The sequence below is a fragment of the Pipra filicauda genome, unplaced genomic scaffold (genome assembly GCF_003945595.2).
Source record: "Pipra filicauda isolate LSUMZ 115617 unplaced genomic scaffold, ASM394559v2 scaffold16_size7369187_pilon, whole genome shotgun sequence".
NCBI lineage: Eukaryota > Metazoa > Chordata > Aves > Passeriformes > Pipridae > Pipra > Pipra filicauda.
Genome location: NW_024104207.1, coordinates 6,455,800 through 6,476,815, shown reverse-complemented (window position 1 = coordinate 6,476,815; position 21,016 = coordinate 6,455,800). Strand labels below are relative to the sequence as shown.

General features: G+C 42.0%; 1 long non-coding RNA gene across 2 annotated transcripts in view; it reads right to left on the bottom strand.

The window, feature by feature from the left end:
* The window catches only part of LOC120322928, a 38,348-nt gene extending 17,661 nt beyond the window's left edge, over positions 1 to 20,687 (bottom strand). Inside the window, exons 1-4 of one of the 2 annotated variants that reach the window (XR_005562925.1) lie at positions 20,406 to 20,687; positions 12,938 to 13,039; positions 10,322 to 10,445; positions 9,939 to 10,051 (exon numbers count right to left, since the gene is read on the bottom strand). This is a non-coding gene — a long non-coding RNA (uncharacterized LOC120322928). The remainder of the gene's footprint in view (positions 1 to 9,938; positions 10,052 to 10,321; positions 10,446 to 12,937; positions 13,040 to 20,405) is intronic. The other variant, XR_005562924.1, reaches the window with a different exon arrangement.
* Positions 20,688 to 21,016: the final 329 nt, after the last annotated feature.

Below are 21,016 nucleotides of genomic sequence, written 5' to 3'. Positions count from 1 at the left end.
TTTTTTTGGCAGAGAAGAGATTTTTCTTAAATACATTTGATTTCCCCAGTTATATGGCACACAAATGTGCCAATTTTGAAACACATTTGAACACTGAGTACAACACAAATGCTTTCCAGTCCTGAACCAGGAATTCTACCATATTTGGACAAAGCCCATTTGAATAAAAAGCTAAACCACAAAAAAGAAAAGAAAAGAAAGCTAAACCCAAGCACTTCATTCATTTTCTGCTCAGGCACCAGAACTTATTTACACTTTTCCTTACGACTTCATCTTTCTCTCTCTCCAGATATCTCCTCCACTCTTCCCATCCAAATTGCTCAAACTGCTGTACAGCTCTCAGATAACTGAAGACCAGAATTCCCAAATACCTATATCTGTCAAGTCACCTACAGCAAGCTCCCTCACAGATGTCTGCTGCACCAAAAAAATCCTGACCTAAGCCCACAGAGTCTGAAACACCAGTGAGCATAAGTTCCCTAAACTCCATGAAACTCCAGGTAGACTTACCACAAGGAAAGAACAGTGCTGAGTTCCACCAGCTGAGTTAGCCTCCTTCTCCTGACAGGAGGGGCTAGCACTTCAAATCAGAGGATTTCATGTCAAATGGTGAGAGCATGGTACTAATAACACCAAGGTCCACAGATTCAAATCCCATATAGGCCATTCACTTAAGAGTTGGACTCAATGATCCTCAGAATATTCTGTGAAATCTTAAATCTGTGCAATATCAAACTATTTAGCACTTGCATTATTAGGTACATTAGCAAATAATATGCACAATTCAAATGTCTTGTCTGTGCCCTGCAGTCGTTGCCATTATTTATGGATGCATAGTTGTAGTCCTAGTCATTAAAAACATTTCAAGTCTTGCCTCAATTGTTTATGCTTTTGGGCATTAGGCCAAGTAAACTTACACCAGCCGTGTTTGCCCCCCTCACCCTCCACAGCCTCCCCGAGACTCTGCCCTTCCCACAGTCAGGTGCAGTCCTCCCCAAAATCCCTTGCAACTGGCAGGCAAGGGACGTGCACCTGCACCTACTGAGAAACTTAGTTGTTTTTTAACAGAGTGGAGGAAGGAGAGGTCCCCACTGGCACAGCAGTAGCTCTTTACCTGCTTTTTTGACAGTGAATTAGAGCAACCAGCAGAGGAAAGATGCTGGGACTTTCCCAGGTAGTTCAGGAGCTCTCCAGGGCGATTAGCAGGTATCTTGAAACTAGTGAGGCTCTGTTACAACCCACCCCAGGAAAAGGGAAGAGGGGGTAACTCAGGTTTTTATTAATAATTCCCTCGCGGTGGATTAAAGTGAAACGACACTAAATAATCGGTGTCTGAAAACATATACTGGCAAGGTTTATTTTAACAATTCTGTATCAACAGGCATGCTAGCAGTTTGGGTGCTGTCATACAACAATGTGACACAGAGATAACCTGGGGGGGGTGGGGGGGTGGGGAAGAAAATGCATAGGGGAGAGAAAGGCAGGATAAGAGCAAGGGAGAGTAAGAGAAAGAAAAGCTGAGAGTGGACAGATGTATATAGTCACCGCCCACGGGGTCCAGCTGTCATAAATTGAGACCACAACGGATCAATATACCAATTAGAATTTATTAATTGTAGCAAGAGAATATGAGCAAAGCAGCGCTGGACGACAGGGGAGTCACCGCTCCACCAACTGCCGCAATATCCTGTTAAAGCAGTCTCTTTTTATATTCTTCTAGTTCCGCTTTCCGTGATGTGGCAACAGTACTCTGCGCATGCCTGGGCTGTTGCTAGGGGGTCTTTTCTGCCTCCCGGTGGTCGTCGAGGCTGAAGTAAGACGTCTTCCTCAGGTGTCATCTTCCTTATATAGGTTGTCCTTTTAGTTCTCGGAATTTTTGCAACTTTAAGGTATAGCTTGCTTTAGCATTAGCATAGTTCTTTGTGGTTTAGCACTTGCTTTAGCTTCGCAGTAGTTCTTTGTGGTTTAGCACTTCCTTTAGCTTAGCGGTTAAGCAATACATCCTGTTTGATAAACAATTTCATCCAGCCTATTTCATTACACAGCGATGCTTCCATGTCTGTCAGTTGAAGTGGTGGCCTTGATCTGCTGGGGGTGAAGGAGGGAAGCCCCCATACTCCAAGAAGTTATGGGTTATTATATCCATGGTTAGTGTCAAGGGCCGTGCCTCGAGCCTCCAACATCTCCTAGGTCTGTGCTGAGTTTTTTTTTGTGTCTCGCCTGGTTCCCGCCTTCCAAGATTAGCAGAGGGAGGGAGGGGCCTGATTGCTCATCAGATGTATCAACAGTCAAAAGCCTGCAAGCTCAGCTCTTGCCTTTTCAGGGCTTCACACCTTCAGCACTGGAGGGAGGGAGGGGCCCGACTGCTCATCAGAGGTATCATGCAAGTCAAAAGCCTGCAAAAGTCTCCTAGAATGCATAAATCATTAACCATTTTAGTCTCTGACAGGCTCATGTAATGGGCAGCCAGTACTAAACTGGTCTCTTGAGCCTGAGGATGAGGAAAGCAAAGCGTGGCTTTTTCTCTCCAACCTTCCTCTCAGCTCTGCTCCGGGTTCTCTGCTAGGACAAAGAGAGCTGACCTGCACCCACCTCTGACAAGAAGTCAGTCATGGGAGCTTCACTCACTTTTTAAAAAGAGGTGGCAAAACTCCAATACTTTCCTCCTGTGCTGCCTGCTCAGAAAGGGGTCAGAACCTTCTCTGGGTCAGAATATTTGTTTCATACAGTGTATGTGTTGCTCTATATGTGCCAGGTTTCCTGTAATATCTGTATTTATCTCCCAGTGGAAAATTTGTTGCACATTAAGCCAAATTCCTTCCATTCTTGCTATTTCTACTCTATAATTACATTACAGACTTCATAAGCTAAAGCTGTGAAAAGCAGCAATCCTCTCCATTTGAATGGGACCAGATTACACTTGCTCAGAACTCTATAGGATTTGTTTATGTTTGCATGATTACAAACCGTTTGGGGGAAAGAGGATTACTCTAGCACTATGTTTGTTTGCTTTTTAAAGTGCTTGTTTTTCCATCATGTAGCAGATAACATCTCTAGTCATCCTACCTTAGTACACTGAGCCTCCAAGACAGATAATTATAGCAGAGACAGATAAGACCTGTTGGCCTTACATCTCAGCTGATGTATTTCTGTGCAAGTACAAAAGTCTCCAGCACCACTGTCTATTTGTACCCAGCTCAGTTTAGTTTCTCGAGTCCCAAAAAGACAACCTCCCCCTATTTTCCTTCAGATATTTTAAGTTTTCTGAAAATTCCTTTCCCTGTCCCTCACCAAACCAAAACAGAAAAATTCATTCACACCTTCCTTCTTTTATACCCATATGAGAAGGAAGCACCTCTACTCTGGGAACCAATGGCAGAGTCCCAGGTCATGCAGGGACTGAACTATATGTGCTTTTGAGTCAGAATTCCACTTCCCTAATTGCTGAACACTTCAGTCTTCCTTCCACAAGAGGGAGTTGCCTTTCCCCATCCCCAAAGATCACTGATCTTTAGGTTACCCTCTTACTTTTAACAAAAGCTTGAGAAACCCTGCTGAGCATCCTGCCTTTACAGAGCCATACCCCGACACAGATCTTGGTAAGGCTCCTTCTGAAAAGGGAATTGTGTGCATGTACACAGGAATGGAAAAACATAATTCACAGTAGCATAAACCCTTGGAAAGCACCTTAATCACATTAACCAAACTAGACACTTAAATGAACAACGACAAAAAAGGCCACAAAGAACAAATTCCAGAATCCTGTGTCGCTTCTAGACACCTGTTTCCTTGCATGAAAATCAGACTCATTCTGTGATGTTCTTCAGAAGGATTGGTACTGTGCACAACAAAAATTCCCAGGCAACTCTGACAAGCAGAGTCCCCAGAACAAAGTCTCACCAGAGGTAAGTTACACAGAGCTGTGTGTCACAGCCTGAGATAATAGCAGACAACCTTACAGACTGCAGAAGGTGCCACCACACTATACAAAGCCAGACATGAAGCCAGGGTACCTGTTGATGAAGGATGAGGGGAAAAAACATCACTCAAGAGGATATATAAAGCCTATCTGTTCAAAGGGTTTGATAAAGCAATTCTTGAAGCATTAACTAAACCCACCATGTGGTAAGAGAGCCAGCAAGCCACTTGTAATTGAACACAAGCAATCCTTAAAAGCTCTGCAAAAGCAGAGGCTGCGTGCAAGGACCTTTTATTGGATTGTAGTGGGTTTGTAACCCTCCCTAGGAGGGAAATGGAACTAGGATAGGTCACCTGATGTATATTTTTCCAGTAAACTATTCCATACCATGTTACGTCAGCTCAGATATAAAGAGGTGAGAAGGAAACAACTTCCCTCTTCTCTTCCAGGACAGTTGCACGGGATCGATGGCTGTTTTCATAGGAGGAAAACACCTTTTGTGGGGAACTAGTCTTTATTGTTAGTTTTCCCTGTGTGTATAGTGCTTATAGTTCTCTTTTTCTTCTCTGTGTCAACATAAAACCACCTTTCTCAGCAGCCTTGATTTTGCAAGTTTTTTTTCCTTCCCCCTCCTTCCCTCCTCCTTCTCCCTCTGGGGGGTTGGGCAGAGTCTCAGTGGACAGTATAACACATAGAAAATGTTTCCTTTTAAGTACTATCTCCAAGGACTATTTTCACTTAGACACCTTATTCTTTCCTGTAAAGAACCCGAAAACTTTGACTAAATATATAAACCCTACTGGATACACTTGGGCTTGGAAATATCATTTCAGTAATCATAAACCCATTAATATGAGAAAAACTGATATTACTAGAGTAATACTATGCTGACAGAAGTAATTGCACATTAGTAAGCATATAGTCCCTGTAACAGCATACTTGTAACAAACGTGGATAGAGCCTTCCTAAATCTTCGTTTGCGAAGCCTAGCCATGAGTCCCTATAAGAAATGGCCACATTACTATACAAATTGCCTTTTAAAAAAATAAAAAATAAGCTTTTATTCCCCCTTCTTAAAGCAAAAGTACAGGTCCTTGCTGCATGTAAAATGTTTTAAAAATCAAATCAAATTTCCCAGAGTTTTAGTTGGCTTCTGGCTTGACCCAGTAGTTGAGCAAGAAAGTAGAAATTTATCAACTATAATTACAAGCAACTTTGTTAAAACAAATTCATGTGCCTGGAAAAATCTAGTATAGAAACAAAATGTCAAGTAAAAATCACAATGTGAAGGTTAAAAAACTAAATTTCAGGTGTTACCTTTCACTTTTAAACACATCTAATTTAAATCAGGGTGACACTCAAGATAGGAAAAATTCTCTTATTCTTTTAGTTGAAACAATTCATGGAATTTGACACAAATTTTACCAGTCTTTGGTCCAAAATTATACAACTTTGGAAAATAATCTTTGTTCTGCCACTGCTATATTTCTTAGCTTCATAAATATTCTGCCTAATAATATCTTCATTTAAAATACATTCCTCTAAGTGGCTTTGTTCCCAAAATGATGACTGAACACTAATTAAGAATTCTGAATTATTGTGAGAGTAACACCTATGTATTGATGCCTCAGAGCTTTTTCAATTTTTTAACTTCTGAGATTTTAGAAGGAGTTGTGTAGTAAATGTAATTTTAATGTAGCTGCGTTATACCCCTTACCCTTTAGCATAATAGTTTACAGATATGCAAACTTATTACCCCATTTCATATCAATCCCTCTAAATTCCGTTAGCATATTTAGTCTTCAAGGTAGAATTGTAGGAAATCACCTCTGTTTAAGAACAGTGGACCCCAGGCCTGGAGCAGAAGATATCACACAGGCACAGCAACTTTCAAGCCCAGAACTTTGGAGGAACTCCAAAGACTGTGCATGTTGCAAAGATGAAGATGAGGAAGTAGGGGTCCCAAACACCCCGAGACCTAATTCCCAAAGGGCCATGTCAGGGGGCAGAACGGGGCAGAACCAGGGGGTGGATAGATCTGGGATTGGACGGATGATATTATAAAATCATAGAACCACTCTCTGGGTGCGCCCATCAGGTTATTTTTACCAGTGCCATGTAAACTTAATATATGCTGCCATTAAATGACAGCAGCCTCTTCCAATAACAGTCCCATTTTTCATCAGAACTTAGGGAACTTTTAATCAGTCTACAGAATAAATCATTAGCGTTTCCTACTCTAAAGCATCTAAACAAAGACATTCTCAGCTCAGAAAACAGGAGACACCCTTAACGGGTAGATATTCAGGATGCTGGCAGATATGACCCCAAAAGTTAACAGCTCTACAGGTTCCCAGGGGCCACATTATTGGTTGCTCTGGGGAATCAAAGTCTGTCTCTCACACCAGGAAATACTCAGTGAGTCATCAGACACATGGCCATAACCTCTTCTGCACACACAGCTCCATTCTTTATCTTCCTCACTTCTGCACCTCAGATTCTCCTCCTTCAAGGATGTAACATTCCTCCAGGAAGAACATGGTTTAGCTCTTTTGAAGCTTAGTGACTATTTTATATCCACTTACCCAAACTCTTCCTTAATTCTGTACAGATAAAGAAAAGTCAAAATTCCAGGACATATTCAGCATTCCATTTAACCCATATTGGGGTAGAGGCCAGCACATAAATGGCTTTAACGTCTTTTAATTTTAAATCAAAGATTACAGCAAAGATCTTCTACCAAGTTTTCAGGGCCTCCATACTGAGGCTGCAGAAGTTGCAAAAGGGTAGATGACCTAAAACAATGAAGGCTTTTAATCCAGCTGAACAACAGTCCTCATGGACTCTTCATATCTAGTATTTCACATAAAAAAAGACAAATCTATGTATGGAACATGAGCTTTCACCGTTACAAAGATGAGAAAAGTCATTCATCGAGGAAGAAAAATCAGTCCCTACCTGTAAGCAATTAGGGAAAGAAATGCATTTTACATTTGAGGGTGAAGGCAGCCACACATTCCTGTGAGCAGGCCCCGAGTGTGCTCTAGCCATGCTCCAAGCTACCTGGAAAGCATGGAACCATTAGCCTAGCACTGAGGACCATCTAATAGCCTTTGTCTTTTGAGCAAGGGTTGTCAGATCAGCGTCAGTGTGTGCCCCACGCCTAACTGCTTGGATGCTGCCAGCATCTAGAAATACTGGACAGATGCATTGTAATGGGATACTCCAGGAAGGCAAATTTCTCTCCAGCCTCTCCAATAAAACTATGCCTGAAACATAAAGTGGGAGTAAAAGGCAGCAGGAACTGACCACAGGTCTAACTCGATGGTCACCCCTGTTCTCCTTTAAATCTGACCCATCTATCTCAACTTATGCAACAAGATAAAATGGTGAGCTTCAGGAAAGCACAGCTCCAGACTATCTGGCTGCAGAGCTAGGAAAGGTCATTCCACGCTTCAGAGAAAGGGCTTGGAATGTTTTCATAGGGCCTCCTCCAGTGGGGATAGAAATGAAAGCTGTTCTGTTTAAAGAGTTACTTTTTGTTGTGTTAGGAAACCACCCTGTTGGCACCTTTTTTCTTTTCGCATGGATTTTTATTTTCAGAAAGAAACAGGCACCTGAAAGACACACAGATTGCTCAGCTTAAGATATTCTTTTATATCTGCATGGCCACTAAGGTAAGTGGTTTCCTGCACCATGAGCTTCATACCCTCAGGAAAGCACGGATGTCAATGCAAGGGAAGGCCAGCTGGTCTCCAAAGCATGCAGTGCAGTACCAGTTCAATAGAGTATCATCACTGCAGTTAAAAAGCAGACTGCCGCATTTGGATTACAAATCCTGCACAGTCAACTAACAGATTTAGAAAAAGAACAAAGATGGAACAATCCGAAAGGTTAAACCCATCTTGCCAGGGATACTGTGTGGCTTGCATGCAACAGCTGAGAATGAGGATATACCACCTCTACATACAGCAGCAGGTTGGGGGTGGAGGGGGAGAAGGGAGGAAAAGTAAGGTAACTCTAAAAAACCCAGTAGTCTTTGCAAAATTCCTCCATTGAAATACCTGAATCATTACTCAAACAACTGAAAACATGGGCTTGCTTAATATACTTCTTTACCAAGCAATGAAAAAACACCAATAAAAACTTCCTTCAAAACTTCATTGAGTTGCTATCTATGATCAGTTATTTGTTTGCTCATTGGAATAAAAGTCCTGTTTCTGAACCCCAGTTTCAAACAGCTGCACTGACTGTGAGCAATGGTTCCCATCTTCATGGAATCAGGATCAAAACAGAGGTAGTCTGACTCCATACACGCAAATGCAGGCACACCATCAACAAGCCACATTTAACACCAGCATATGGTATAGTATGGAAATAATAAATGACACATCAAAGCACTTCCCAGCTGTAAAAGATTCTCCTTTTTAATTCATCAGCTCATTCAACTGCCAGTTTACTTCATTACAGTTCATATTCAATACAAAGTAATAAGAACTGTTTTACTGAACTAAATATGGGCTAATTTGTAGCAATCTGATCCAGAAGACAATAATAAAGTCCTTAATATTGCCTTTTCTGTTATTAGAAAGCATTTTTATGATAAAAGAAAAGTAATTCACCATTTGGTCCTAATGTACTTAAATGTAAAAAATCCTTAGAGGTTTCAAAAATCCTAAAATAGAGAAAAATATGCTAAAATTTAGGTGCAGCTGTTTAGTGAAGAGGTCCAATGCTAGAAACACCATTATTGCAAGCTCCCTCTGCAATCAATAAAGAGTTTGTTAAAAAAGCCATGGAAAAGGGTGAAGCGTTGTTCAGATTCAAAGTGCTTTTTTTTGTTTTGTCTTTAAGGCACTGACATCTTTTGTCATCAAAACTTGGAGGAATTTTTTTAATTTAGTATTACGTAGGTGTTTCAGCCAAAGTCTAATCAGGCCATATCCCAGCCAAGCCCTCGTTTGCCACTGATTCAAAGCAGACAGAGTTGTTTCAGGTATAAGAATAAAGACACCCAAAGTCTGGTACAGGAGGCCTGCTGTATTTCCTGCTTAGCAACTAGAGTCACTTCAATGGTAAAAAAAATGACTCCATGTTAAGCCTATTACCAGCTTTAGGCTCTTTTATACAACTCTGGACAGCAAAGTGTCTCGCATGGCGCCACTATACTGTTTTCCAATTGGGGGGAAAACCTGCATGGCATTTAGATAAAAGCCTAATCCATATGACATTACTATAAATTTGGGCCAGGGGAGTGTGAATGTAGACTATCGTAACCCTTAGCCACAGTGAGGAAGGTGGTGTCCCTCAAAGTCACCAGTTTTTTAATTGAAATTGAAATGAAAGGGACAGAAAAATCCCATTTTCTCAGCAATAAAAACAGTCTCTAAACCTGCATGAGGAAGGTTAAGATTCCTGCTGAAAAGGACACCAACTGTTAAAATGAGGAAGTACAATTTATTACTGTACTCCAGAGCAATCTGAGCCTACCAAAAAAAAAAAAGTGAAAAGAAAATATGAGACTCAAAACAGAGGACTTATGTCTGCCTGCCTATTGCTATCTAGTGCTTGTGAATATAATGCATACTATACACTACCTTATACAAGTTGGAGAAGAGAGTTAAAAGATTGAAACAAGTAAAAAGAAGAAGAAGAGATACACCCTTTTGCTAGTTACCCAAATCAATGGCTAGAGCAAAATTAGACCATCACATTTCAGACACTGTAACATGAATATTTCCCGTGCCTTTTGCGCATTTCCAAGTACTCCATCAACATCATAATGTAGATATATTTTTTTTTAAGAACATGATAAAACCTCAATTTCACTAATGTTTCTGCTGGGAGAGGGAACAGGAAGGATTAGAAATGTAATTCACAACCATAATGTTGGTTAACAGAACAACAAGCTACCAAAAAGATTCAGATGGTTCCTGATTCATGATAATTCTTGGGTTTCATATATATCCTAGTTGATTACATCACAGTTACTATGTGCTTGCTTCATTCCTATACTCACCCCAGGTATCCCTCACTGGTTTGTGCTGGCGACAGAGTACAACCTCAAGGGATCTTTCTTCTAGTACAGTCCCATGTTGATGGTTTTCCTCCAGGGAAATCTTCAGCAGAGAGCTAAAGATATTAAAGATAAAATATGTTTTATTTTGCTGACTTTTCAGATTAATGGCAATGGACCAAGGCAACAATATTATTTTTATATTTTAATTAGTTGGGTCACAAGAAAATGACTTGTCACAGTTAGCCTTACTGCTGCTGTCTGTGAGCACAAACACTATCTAGAATATCCAAGTGACTTTTAAAAGACTTTTATGGATATTCCACTCTCAGAGGATGCTAGATGAGATCAATGGATGCCAACCACGATCATTATGTATGACTTACCTTGCCCATTTCCTTCCCTCTCTGCCTTTGAGGCTCTTTTAGTGAACTTAATGTCTTCCTGGGGAATTTCATTTAATATCTTGGCAGCACACTCAATTCCTCCTGTCAGATCCTTGAGGCAGTCCTATAAATAAAGGGTAGAATGCTTTATTACTAGAGTCAGCAAAAGAATTATGCACAGTGATGTCCTTATTCATACCACAACATTATTAAAATGTGCATATCCTTTCTGTGATACAGAGGTAAAAGGAGGCAAGCAATTTTAACAAGAGCTTCAGCTCTCTCTGCTCGTAGATGTGCATGTAACACTTGGTACTCTGAATTCTGCTCCACATGAACTGCCATCTCTGCCTGCTCTTCTTCTGTTAACACAGGCCCACATCTCACTGCTCTCGTATGATCACATGCTTTGTTTGTGTTTAATACTGATATGCAAACTGTGCACTTCAGCAAATGGTAGCCTGCTAGGACAGACATTAAGGTTAGAGCTCAGGGATCCTAATCAACTTTTGCATTTCCAGCTGCCCATATCATGCCAAAGACCTGGAAATAGTCACATAGGGTCCCCACTACAAGTTCTACAGCCTGTTGCTATATAACAGTGGGCTCAAAACTTTAATCTAAAGTAAAACAAGAGGCAGGTCATTGCTAAATGTACTAACTTAAAACCAGCCTACTTCAAAAAGACTTCAAAGTCCTTCCTAGTGTTACAGAACAATCCAGTCACGGAAGACTTACATACACACATTGCAGCCAGACTCATAATTTTATTTCGTACACTCTTCCCATGGGCTTTCATGGCGAGGAAGACTTTTATTCCTTACTTTTTTTAAAAAGGAGATATTTCTAACATGAGGAAGACACTCAAATAGGACCCAAACCTACCATTTCACCACTCAGGAATTGTAGCCCTGCAAGCATTAACATCGAAAACTTAACCAGTCTTGAAGTAGGCAAGGTTGCTTCATGTATCTCCAGCATATCACTCCCCCAGCATTAGAAGGACTTTTTCTTTTTCCTATTTTAAATTATTAAATAGTTTATTAAAAACTTATAACTTGATGTTATATAGCAACAAAGTCCAAAAAGCATCAGCAGCACCTTACTCGGGTAAATCAGCTGTTAGGCAAACATATTTACCCTCTGATTCTGCTTTATAAGTAGGCGGTTTGTATTCATCTACCCGGGGGAGAAAAGCTAGAAGCAAGAGTATCCTCAACACTCTGAGGTGGGGCATTAAATTAAGAAATTAATTTCTAAATAGTTTATATCTAAGGCTTATAAAATTTCAGCAAAACATTATGTCTTGACAGTGATACTATGGAGTAAATGCTCCATGTCAATTATTAGCAACCTCTTCCAGGAGAAAGAGAAGGAAAGAAGACATGCCCCATTGGAATGAGACTGTAAAGTTAATCCTCGCTACAGGGGAATCTGCCAAGCGTCAAATTTGATTAATTTTATGATACAGTACATATATTTTTCCCAAAGTGCAGCCTTCTAAAATGGGCAGAAATTCCAATAGACCACCTCCTTATGGGAAATACCCCCAAAGGAATGAAGTATCACTGTGTACACAGAGATAGCACTGCTCCCTTTCTTTCCCATTCCATTGTTTTTGCAAGTCAGCTGCTCAGGCCAAGAGAGTTGTTCTTACCCTTACTCCCATCCTCTTGACCTCACATCCTCACCAAAGTTGTTAAACTGATCCACTACAATAAAACTTTATGGGAGAAACACAAGACTCAACAGGCGGTAAGTCCCACACCACTAACTAGAACGCTTACACTTGGTGAATGTGTGCTTGGGGAAGGCACATTAAATTAACTCCTGGGCCATTTCTTGTCTTGTGAGGGAGCTGAACATTAATGCTTGCAGATGCTGTCCTGCACTCACTGCCTGTTCAGCAGCCCTTCACAGTGACTCTTAACCACGGAGCAATAAGGTGTTACACGTTATTGCTATGAGGCCTGATGGGTGGGGTGCGAGTTGGGAGGGAGATTAAGAAAAAAAAAAATTGTTACAGAAGACAGACCTTCCAGAAGTCCTACAAAACATCTTTTTTCAGAGCTACCCTGCATTACCAGAGCTGCACTTGTACTTAAAAGGAAAATGAATGATCTATCCCTCATTTACACCTGTTGCTTTTCTGGATTTTAGTACTGCTGCACCTCAGAGGCTGAGATGACTTGGACCCACACACCTTGCATACAAAGATAGACAGAATATCTGTACAACTTACACTGTGGTCCACCTTGGGCACTACAGTTACTAGTCATCTTTTATTCCAAATCTAACAAATAAAACTTTTATCTCAAATCCAGTATTAAAGTACACTTCTTCTCTTATTAAAATGCTCACCAAGGAAGAACAGAAAGTGCCAAACAGCAAAAGTATTGCTGTTGTAGGGCTCAGCTGATGCAGACCACTCTGACTTCAGTAGTCATTATTCAGTGCTTATTTAATAAAACTCATTCTTTTCAGCTCAGTCACTGACTGTCTAAGCATAAACAACATTCAAATGCTGAATTTTTAATAGTAGGTTTCCATGAGGACTTCACTTGTTGCAGAACTTCAGCAAAGTGTAATAACACAGTTCAAATAGACTTTACTTACGTGCATGGGCAGGTTTTTCCACACAGAGCCAAAAGAAAGATCTTTTCACTGGACATCTGTTGATGGCTTGTGGAAACTGATTTCCATTTATCTTGACAGCAGCTAAAACAAAATTGTCTAAAGTCTCAAGGGGAAAAAATCTGTAAAATTACTCTTTTAGATTTGTCTGAAGAGCCAAAAAACCCAACATCAATGCACCAAAAACAATTCAAAGATTAATTTAGCAACAGACAAATGTAGATAATAAATATGGAAAAGTAGAATGTTCACACAGATCTAATATATATTTTTCCTTACATACACACACAATTAACGGTTGCACGGTCACGAATTAAACCAGAAGGTGGGTGCACTGACTTGCAGGCTAAGGAAAAAAGAAAACACTTTAAAATCATATGCATGTATTTTTAAACATGAACATGCAATAACATTATTTGTTGTTTTTGGAACAGGTATCAATGTCAAACTTGGGGCTGGAATGTCATCACTGCTGGCAGGGAACAACTGCGAGGACACTCATGTATGCAGTGGTCCCACTGACACCATCAGGTGTTGTTTATGCATGATACAAGTCTAGATGTCAAAGCAAAACAGAAGGAGCCAGCAGGGAATATACCATGGAAAAATGTAAGAAGAGAAGGATTAGCTACCCAGATACCAATAAAAATTAAAACAACATTTTCCTTCTCTTTAAAAACTGGATTGTACTGCAAACAGGAATGATCCCAATACAAAAGAGCTGACATTTAGGCCTTAAAGACACTTAAGAGGAACCTAAAATTAAACACACTTTTCTACAGTTTAGAATATCTCTCCTCAAAAAAAAAAAAAAATTTAAAAATCCTAACTACTCTGTTTAAAACAATTTTTTCTCTATTCTACTAAAACATGGGCCCTTTTAGCAAGAGAAAGCCAACAAAATATATATTTGAATACTCCCCATTTTTTAAACACAAGCTTACCTGCACATTACTCTTACTTTCAATATCTGTATTCACTTTTGGTTTGAACTACGGAACAGCTTTAAGGGAGCAAGTAACTTACTAAAAAAAGATTAGATATCTCCAAAACCATTGTCAGAAGGTGTTTGAGTACTTTCCCAAAGGCTTATTCTTTCACTGCACAAAGCACTTAAACCCAAAGTGCTGAAATATTCTGGTTTTTGGACTAGATGCATCTATGTGCAAAGCAGTTCTGCTACTGGGGAATCAAACCAAATTCAGGAAAACTGAATTCCATCTTACTATTTTCCCTAAACTTGCTCTCCCAAGGGAGCTACAATAAATTACTTGATTTCTCCTCCACTTAGCTTCCCATACATAGATGACAAATCTATTTCTGTGCTTTCCCTCTGATTGGGGGATCCAAATCCTGCTGATTTGGATTTCCATGTGTGTATATATTAAAACTGTGCAGCACTCTAGGATCCTAATCCTGTTTGATTCCCATTCATACATGCTACCAACAAAGTGTTTAAAAGCCCTACCAGTCTGTAGTGGTTTGAAACCAGGTTTTCCCCCTGAAGCTAAGAAAGTGGTAACCCCCAGGGGGTGGTGACACTTGAGATTTGAACCAATCTGCACTCCTGCGAAATATAAACATACCACAAGCTGACCGGAAGAGACGAGTTGTAGTTTGGTTGGAGAAGAAGTGGCCATGTTGTAAGACCACAAGGAGAGAGAGAGCAGGAGCCCCCTGGGGGGCTCCAGCCCCTGGCCCCCGGCTGGGGGGACTACAGAGACTTGGAACAGTGTTAGACTGGGCTAAGTGTCTGTAGTTAAGCCGGGAGATGCTTCTCCACTGTGGGCAGCGGCAGGATTAGCAACAGCCAGCATTGACCGGAGAAAAAGCGGCGGCACAGAGCCAAAAGATAAGAGAGCAGCAAAACAAGCATGCAGCAAGAGAGAGAACTCCTGGAAGAAGAGCTGAGAAAGAGACCTAGCAGCAGAGAGACAGAGTTTGGGGGTAAGAACTGCAAAAACTCCCCTAAACTTTCTTTGAGATCCCTCCAAAATGGAGAGGGTGGACTCTTACTGATTAGAAGTCCTAAATGGAGTAAAGGAGCTAAGAAGCTCGGTTGTCCTGAGAGCTCAGCCAGGACGGTGTTGACCTTGGGGTTGACCTTGGGGCCCTCCCTTGCTGCAAGCTGCAAAGAAGCTCGTAGCCATCTTGAGGCAGGGCACAGAAGCTCTGCAAGGGGCTTGAGTCCCCTGAAGATACCAGACCGTCACGAAGACCCCCTGTGCTTCGTGGTATGACCGTGGTGGAACGACCTTTGTCTGGGGTGAAAGTAGCCCACGGAAGACCCCTCGTTTGGAGACGACAGGGCCGAGGGGGCTTGGATACCCCCCTCGTGAGTGCTGACAGAAATCCAGCCACAGCTGCTGCATGCTTGAGAAGAAGAAAGCTTGATGCCTTAGAAACTACTGCTCTGACTGGAAAGGATCTGTCCTTCCCTCCTGGACTTTTATTTGGAGGGGAGAAGAGATCTGATCCATTGTAAATACTTATGTCATGGTAGAGATAGTTGAGATCGTGTGTATAATGTATTATAACATTTATTTGTACAGTCATTGTAATATATATTCCCTTTCCCCCATTCTGAGTCTCGTGTTTTGTCTGGAAAAAATCATCCCACATTAGGTTGAGATGTTAGAGGGGGCTTAGACTAGGGAATTAGATTTTTGGAGCTCTCAAACCATGACGCAGTTAAAAAAATCAAAAAGACTTTTAGACACAAAACTAGGTTGACACCAGCACTGTTTAGGTCAAGATGGAAAATCAGAGAGCTTGGAGTGGTGAGAAATAGCATACCATAGCTACATCAGATCATACTGCAGAGACAGCTTTCTTGTCCTGAGTTTGTAGGATATGGAGCAAGGAAGCAAAGTGCTAAATTTTATAAAAAGGCTACAAAATTTTGTAATCATTTAAATCATTCTACTACATTATCCCTACCAATAAACACACGTTCACTAATCTAATGTAGTACACAACATCAAATTTTCAGGAAGATTCGTCACAAGACTTCTATAAATATTCTTCACTCTGCAACACATTAACTTGACTGATTTTCTCTTACCAAGACAACATTAACCTTTCATAATTATGAGATATACATTGACAAACCTAAGATATGAAACCAGCCTCAATGCAGGGCATGTACTTTTTGGAAACCAGCTAGGTGAAGGACTGTCAGCCATTAAATCTGGCCAGGGAACAACTGGTTGACTTAGTTGTGCCAAATCAGTGCCATCTTGAGACACCTTCAGCTCCCGCTTTGTTAAAATTCACAAGAGTCCTCATTAAAGAGATGAAGGTGTATTAAATTAAGGCAGAAATTAGACCTAATTTTAAATATGCACTGGTTTAACAGAACCTTGTAATCTGCTCAGATGCATTACCTTGTGATTTCCTTAATGTTTCTTTAATGATTTTGGAAGGTAATTCTCTGTTGCACTGCAAATCAGTTTTCTTCAGACACATTCAAGTTTTCCCACAGTGGAGTAAGCAAGTTATCAAGAGAACTAATTAGCATGACTTTCTGTTTGCCCAGTAATGAGAAATGCACCAAACAAGTCTCTCCTTTCACATCTAAGTCTGTCAATTAAAGTTGAGGCTTTCTATTCGTTACATTGTCCTCAAGAATATTTACCACAAGCACAGCCAATATAAGGAATGCCCTATCCACTCACATATTAACACTACCAGTTAATAGCTTTGAATTTCCTTCAGAGGAGGAAAACAACAGCCATAAATCATAGAATCAGCTGGGTTGGAAGGGACCTCTGAGATCATCAAGTCCAACCCTTGATCCACTACCACTGTGGTTACTAGACCATGGCACTGAGTGCCACATCCAGTCTCATCTTAAAAAACTCCAGGGATGGAGAATCCACCACTTCCCTGGGCAGCCCATTCCCTGCTGCAGCACCTCAGTGTCCTTCCTGAACTGAGGGGCCCAGAAATGGACACAGCACTCCAGGGGTGGCCTCACCAGCGCTGAGTCCAGGGGAAGAATCACTTCCTTGGACCTGTTGGCCACACTGTTCCTAATACAGGCCAGGATGCCATTGGCCTTCTTGGCCACCTGGGCACACTCTGGCTCCTGTTCAGCTTCCTGTCAATCCAAACTCCCAGGTCCCTTCCTGCCTGGCTGCTCTCCAGTCAATCTGTCCCCAGCCTGTAGCACTGCCGGGGGTTGTTGTGGCCAAAGTGCAGGACCCGGTACTTGGCCTTGTTGAACCTCATCCCGTTGGAATCAGCCCAACTCTCCAGTCTGTCCAGGTCCCTCTGCAGAGCCCTCCTGCCTTCCAGCTGATTGACACTCCCCCCCATCTTGGTGTCATCTGCAAATTTGCTGATGATGGACTCAATCCCCTCATCTAAATAATCGATAAAGATATTAAACAGAACTGGGCCCAACACTGATCCCTGGGGGACACCACTGGTGACCAGATCCCAACTGGATGCAGCCCCGTTCACCACCACTCTCTGGGCCCGGCCCTCCAGCCAGTTCCTGACCCAGCACAGAGTGCCCCTGTCCAAGCCGTGGGCTGTCAGCTTTTCCAGGAGAATGCTGTGGGAGACGGTCTCAAAGGCTTTGCTGAAGTTCAGATCAACAGCCTTCCCCTCATCCACCAGGCGAGTCGCTTGATCATAAAAGGAGATCAGGTTGGTCAGACAGGACCTGCCCTTCCTAAACCCATGCTGGCTGGGTCTGATCCCTTGTCCATCCTGTAGGTGCTGTGTGATTGCACTGAGGATGATCTGCTCCGTAACCTTGCCAGGCACTGAGGTCAGGCTAACGGGCCTGTAGTTTCCCGGGTCCTCCTTCTGGCCCTTTTTGTGGATTGGCGTGACATTCGCCAACTTTAAATCATTTGGGACCTCCCCAGTGAGCCAGGGCTGTTGGTAGATGATGGAGAGCGGCTTGGCAAGCTCTCCCACCAGCTCCCTCATCACCCTTGGCTGGATCCCATCTGGTCCCATAGACTTGTGAGGATCCAAGTGGCTCAGCAGGTCACTAACTGTTCCCTCCTGGATTACAGGGGGGCTACTCGGATTCTTATCTCTGTCTACAAGCTCCAGAAGCCAGCTGTCCTCAGGACAACCTGTTTTACTGTTGAAAACTGAGGTAAAAAAGGTGTTAAATACCTCAGCCTTTTCCTTATCTTTGATAACTGTATTCCCACTGTATTAGGGAGAGGTTTGGACATACTGAAACCTGAAACCATGACACCATCGCAAGCTCAATGAAACTGATATTTATTACCAAGAGGTGGCCAACAAAACGAACAAACCCAAAAGGGAGGAAGGAGGAGAGAAATAAGCCCCCAGCACGACCTCCCCAGGTACCCAGCTGTTGCCCATAAAGTTATCTTACTGACCTAGCATGCCTATAATTACCCATAGCAGAAGCTGCATCCTTGGAGAGTCAGTAAGTTCACAAACTGGCAGGCATCCCCGCCAAAGGCAACGTTGTCCTTGGTGTGAAGCTAGCTCCCTCCAAGAAAGCACTGTCTGCTTTTATACAATTAACTGAGTGACCTCAACCAGGGCAGGAGTGGCCATCACCACCCAGCCAGAGGCCCTCAGTCCCACCCCCTTGGTTATGTAAGTGCATCTCTTCTGCACACACGTGGCTTTCCCTGCGCCCATGTACTGCACTCGGGGGGGTCTTTTCCAAAAGAGTGTGGGGGCGTCCTTCATCATTATAGTCTTCAATCTCTCCTTCAAGCGACCTTGGAGAACGATTAGCCAATCACAGAACACCAATTAAATATAGTTTATACAAAAACTCCCTTCAAGGACAAGGTTCCCGTTTTATCAGTGCTTGTTTTCTCATAACTTGGCAGGGAAAGAACAAAACTTTCACAGGTGACTGGGCCGAACACAGAACAAAAGTATCAGTGTAATTAACCCCTGATACACCCGCCCACGTCCAACAAAGAATGGAGGTTTTCCTTGCCCCTCCTTTTGCTATTGATGTATCTGTAGAAGGACTTATTGTTATCCTTCACAGAAGTGGTGAGATTAAGTTCAAGCTGTGCCTTCGTCTCTCTAATTTTCTTTCTACATGACCTAATTACATTCCTAAACTCTTCCTGAATAGCCAGCCCTTTTTTCCATGATTGGTAGGCTCTCTTTTTTACCCTAATTTCTTTCAAAATCTCCCTATTCAGCCAGATCGGTCGTCTTCCCCACCGGCTTGCCTTTCGGCAGACTGAGACAGCTCCTCTGCTTTCAATACTTCCTTCTTGAAGCATGTCCATCCCTCCTGGACCCCTTTGTTTTCAAGGGTTGTTTCCCAGGGTACACTCTGAACTAGTCTTCTGAATAGGCTGAAATCTGCCCTCTGGAGGTCCAGCATAGAGGTTTTATTGATGACCCTCCTTGCATCCCTGAGTATTGAAAACTCTATTATTTCATGGTCACTGTGCCCCAGACGGCCTCCAACCACCACATCTCCCACCAGCCCCTCTCTGTTTGAGAACAGAAGGTCTAGATGAAACTTCCTTTGCAGAAGACAGGTAAAATCCTTCTGAATTCAGAGTTCCTTTGGCAAAATTAAAAGATATGGACTCAGACAGTAATGGACCATACGAGCAAGAACAACACTCAAAACAATAATCATATCCCAATTTATTAGGAAATTCATGAATTGCTACATTTAAATGAACTATGAATCCTGATTTCTCTAGTACTCTAATAGTGCAAACATTTTTTGCAAATGTAAGCCCTTAATTCATACATTCAACCTCCTTTTACGAATAAAGCAAGTCGGAAGATAAACCATCAAAATCAAAGGCAAAGACCTGGGGACTAGCAGGAGCAGGGACCCTGCTGTACATTTTCCCTCATGTTACTCAGACAAGATCATAACAGTCAAGGTTACAGGAGAATGACATGGGAATCAATGGAGGGAAGTTATTTTGGAGAAGAAACAAGGTCAAGGTATTTTCTACTTTAAGGTAACCCACAGGTCACATATGTGACATTCCAGCAAATTGATCCCAGAAAATGGATTTTAAGACCTAATATAAGGCCTTGGCTTTCCATTCCACAACCTCAGATCTGTACATTCATTACATGTTCCAGACATACTCTTAAAAAGAAATCTGACAACAGATTTGGCAGTTCCATTGCTTAGGAAAACTTCTAGGTTTGTTGGATTCAAAATTCTCTGCCCATTTCATCCTGGGTATGCAGAACACTCCAGTTTTGCAGCCCTAATTACTGTCTTCATAAAAGTGTAATTGAACTGCACAGAAACCAAGAATCACCTTTCCAAAGAGAATTGTTTCTTGCGCTAAAGAGCATCACAGACCCTTTATCCATTCTCACCAGTGCCATCCATCACTGTGAACGAGGATCTTAAGCTCACCGAGTGCCCCATGAAGAAAGTCAGCATATACCAGTGCTGTTCACACAATGCTCACACTGAATTAAATGTCATTTAAATTACCTTTTTCAGAAGGAGGTCCATCTTCCTCTTTTAGAGTTCACACACCTGACATCTTGGTGAGTTGTCCACTTGAACACTTTTCTAATGACAACAGGTCAGCTATCACTCTTCTAGTTGACATGGGGTAAAGTGACAATCCTCTTTCACCCAATGCCCCAGTGATCAGGGCATGTGGATAAGATGTAGTAAGCCAAATTTCAGTTTTCTTCTCTACTTAAAGGAGGTGCAAACTTTCACCTTTCACTACGCTACCAGGCAGGAAACCTCAGAGCCTGGGAACTCGCAGTCAGTCCTGGGCAGGGAATGATGCAGACAGAAGCCGGAGGCAGGCACACAAGGGAAATGAATTCTGAGTTTTCTACATGCAGAAAACCGCCCTAAAAGCTTAGCCACATATAAAACACAATCTTTTCACCTCTCATATTTCTTCAGATTGGAACTGAGAGTTCTGACTGGTCTCGTAGTATGCATCAATATGTTCAAAACACATCGCACAAGATGTCCCTTGGAAACAGAAAGGCTGCAAGGAGCCTAGTGAAGAGTCATGAGACAGGGACAAGGAGTGCTGTGCTATTCTCAAGGCAGTCTGGAGCACACGCCCACACAGGACC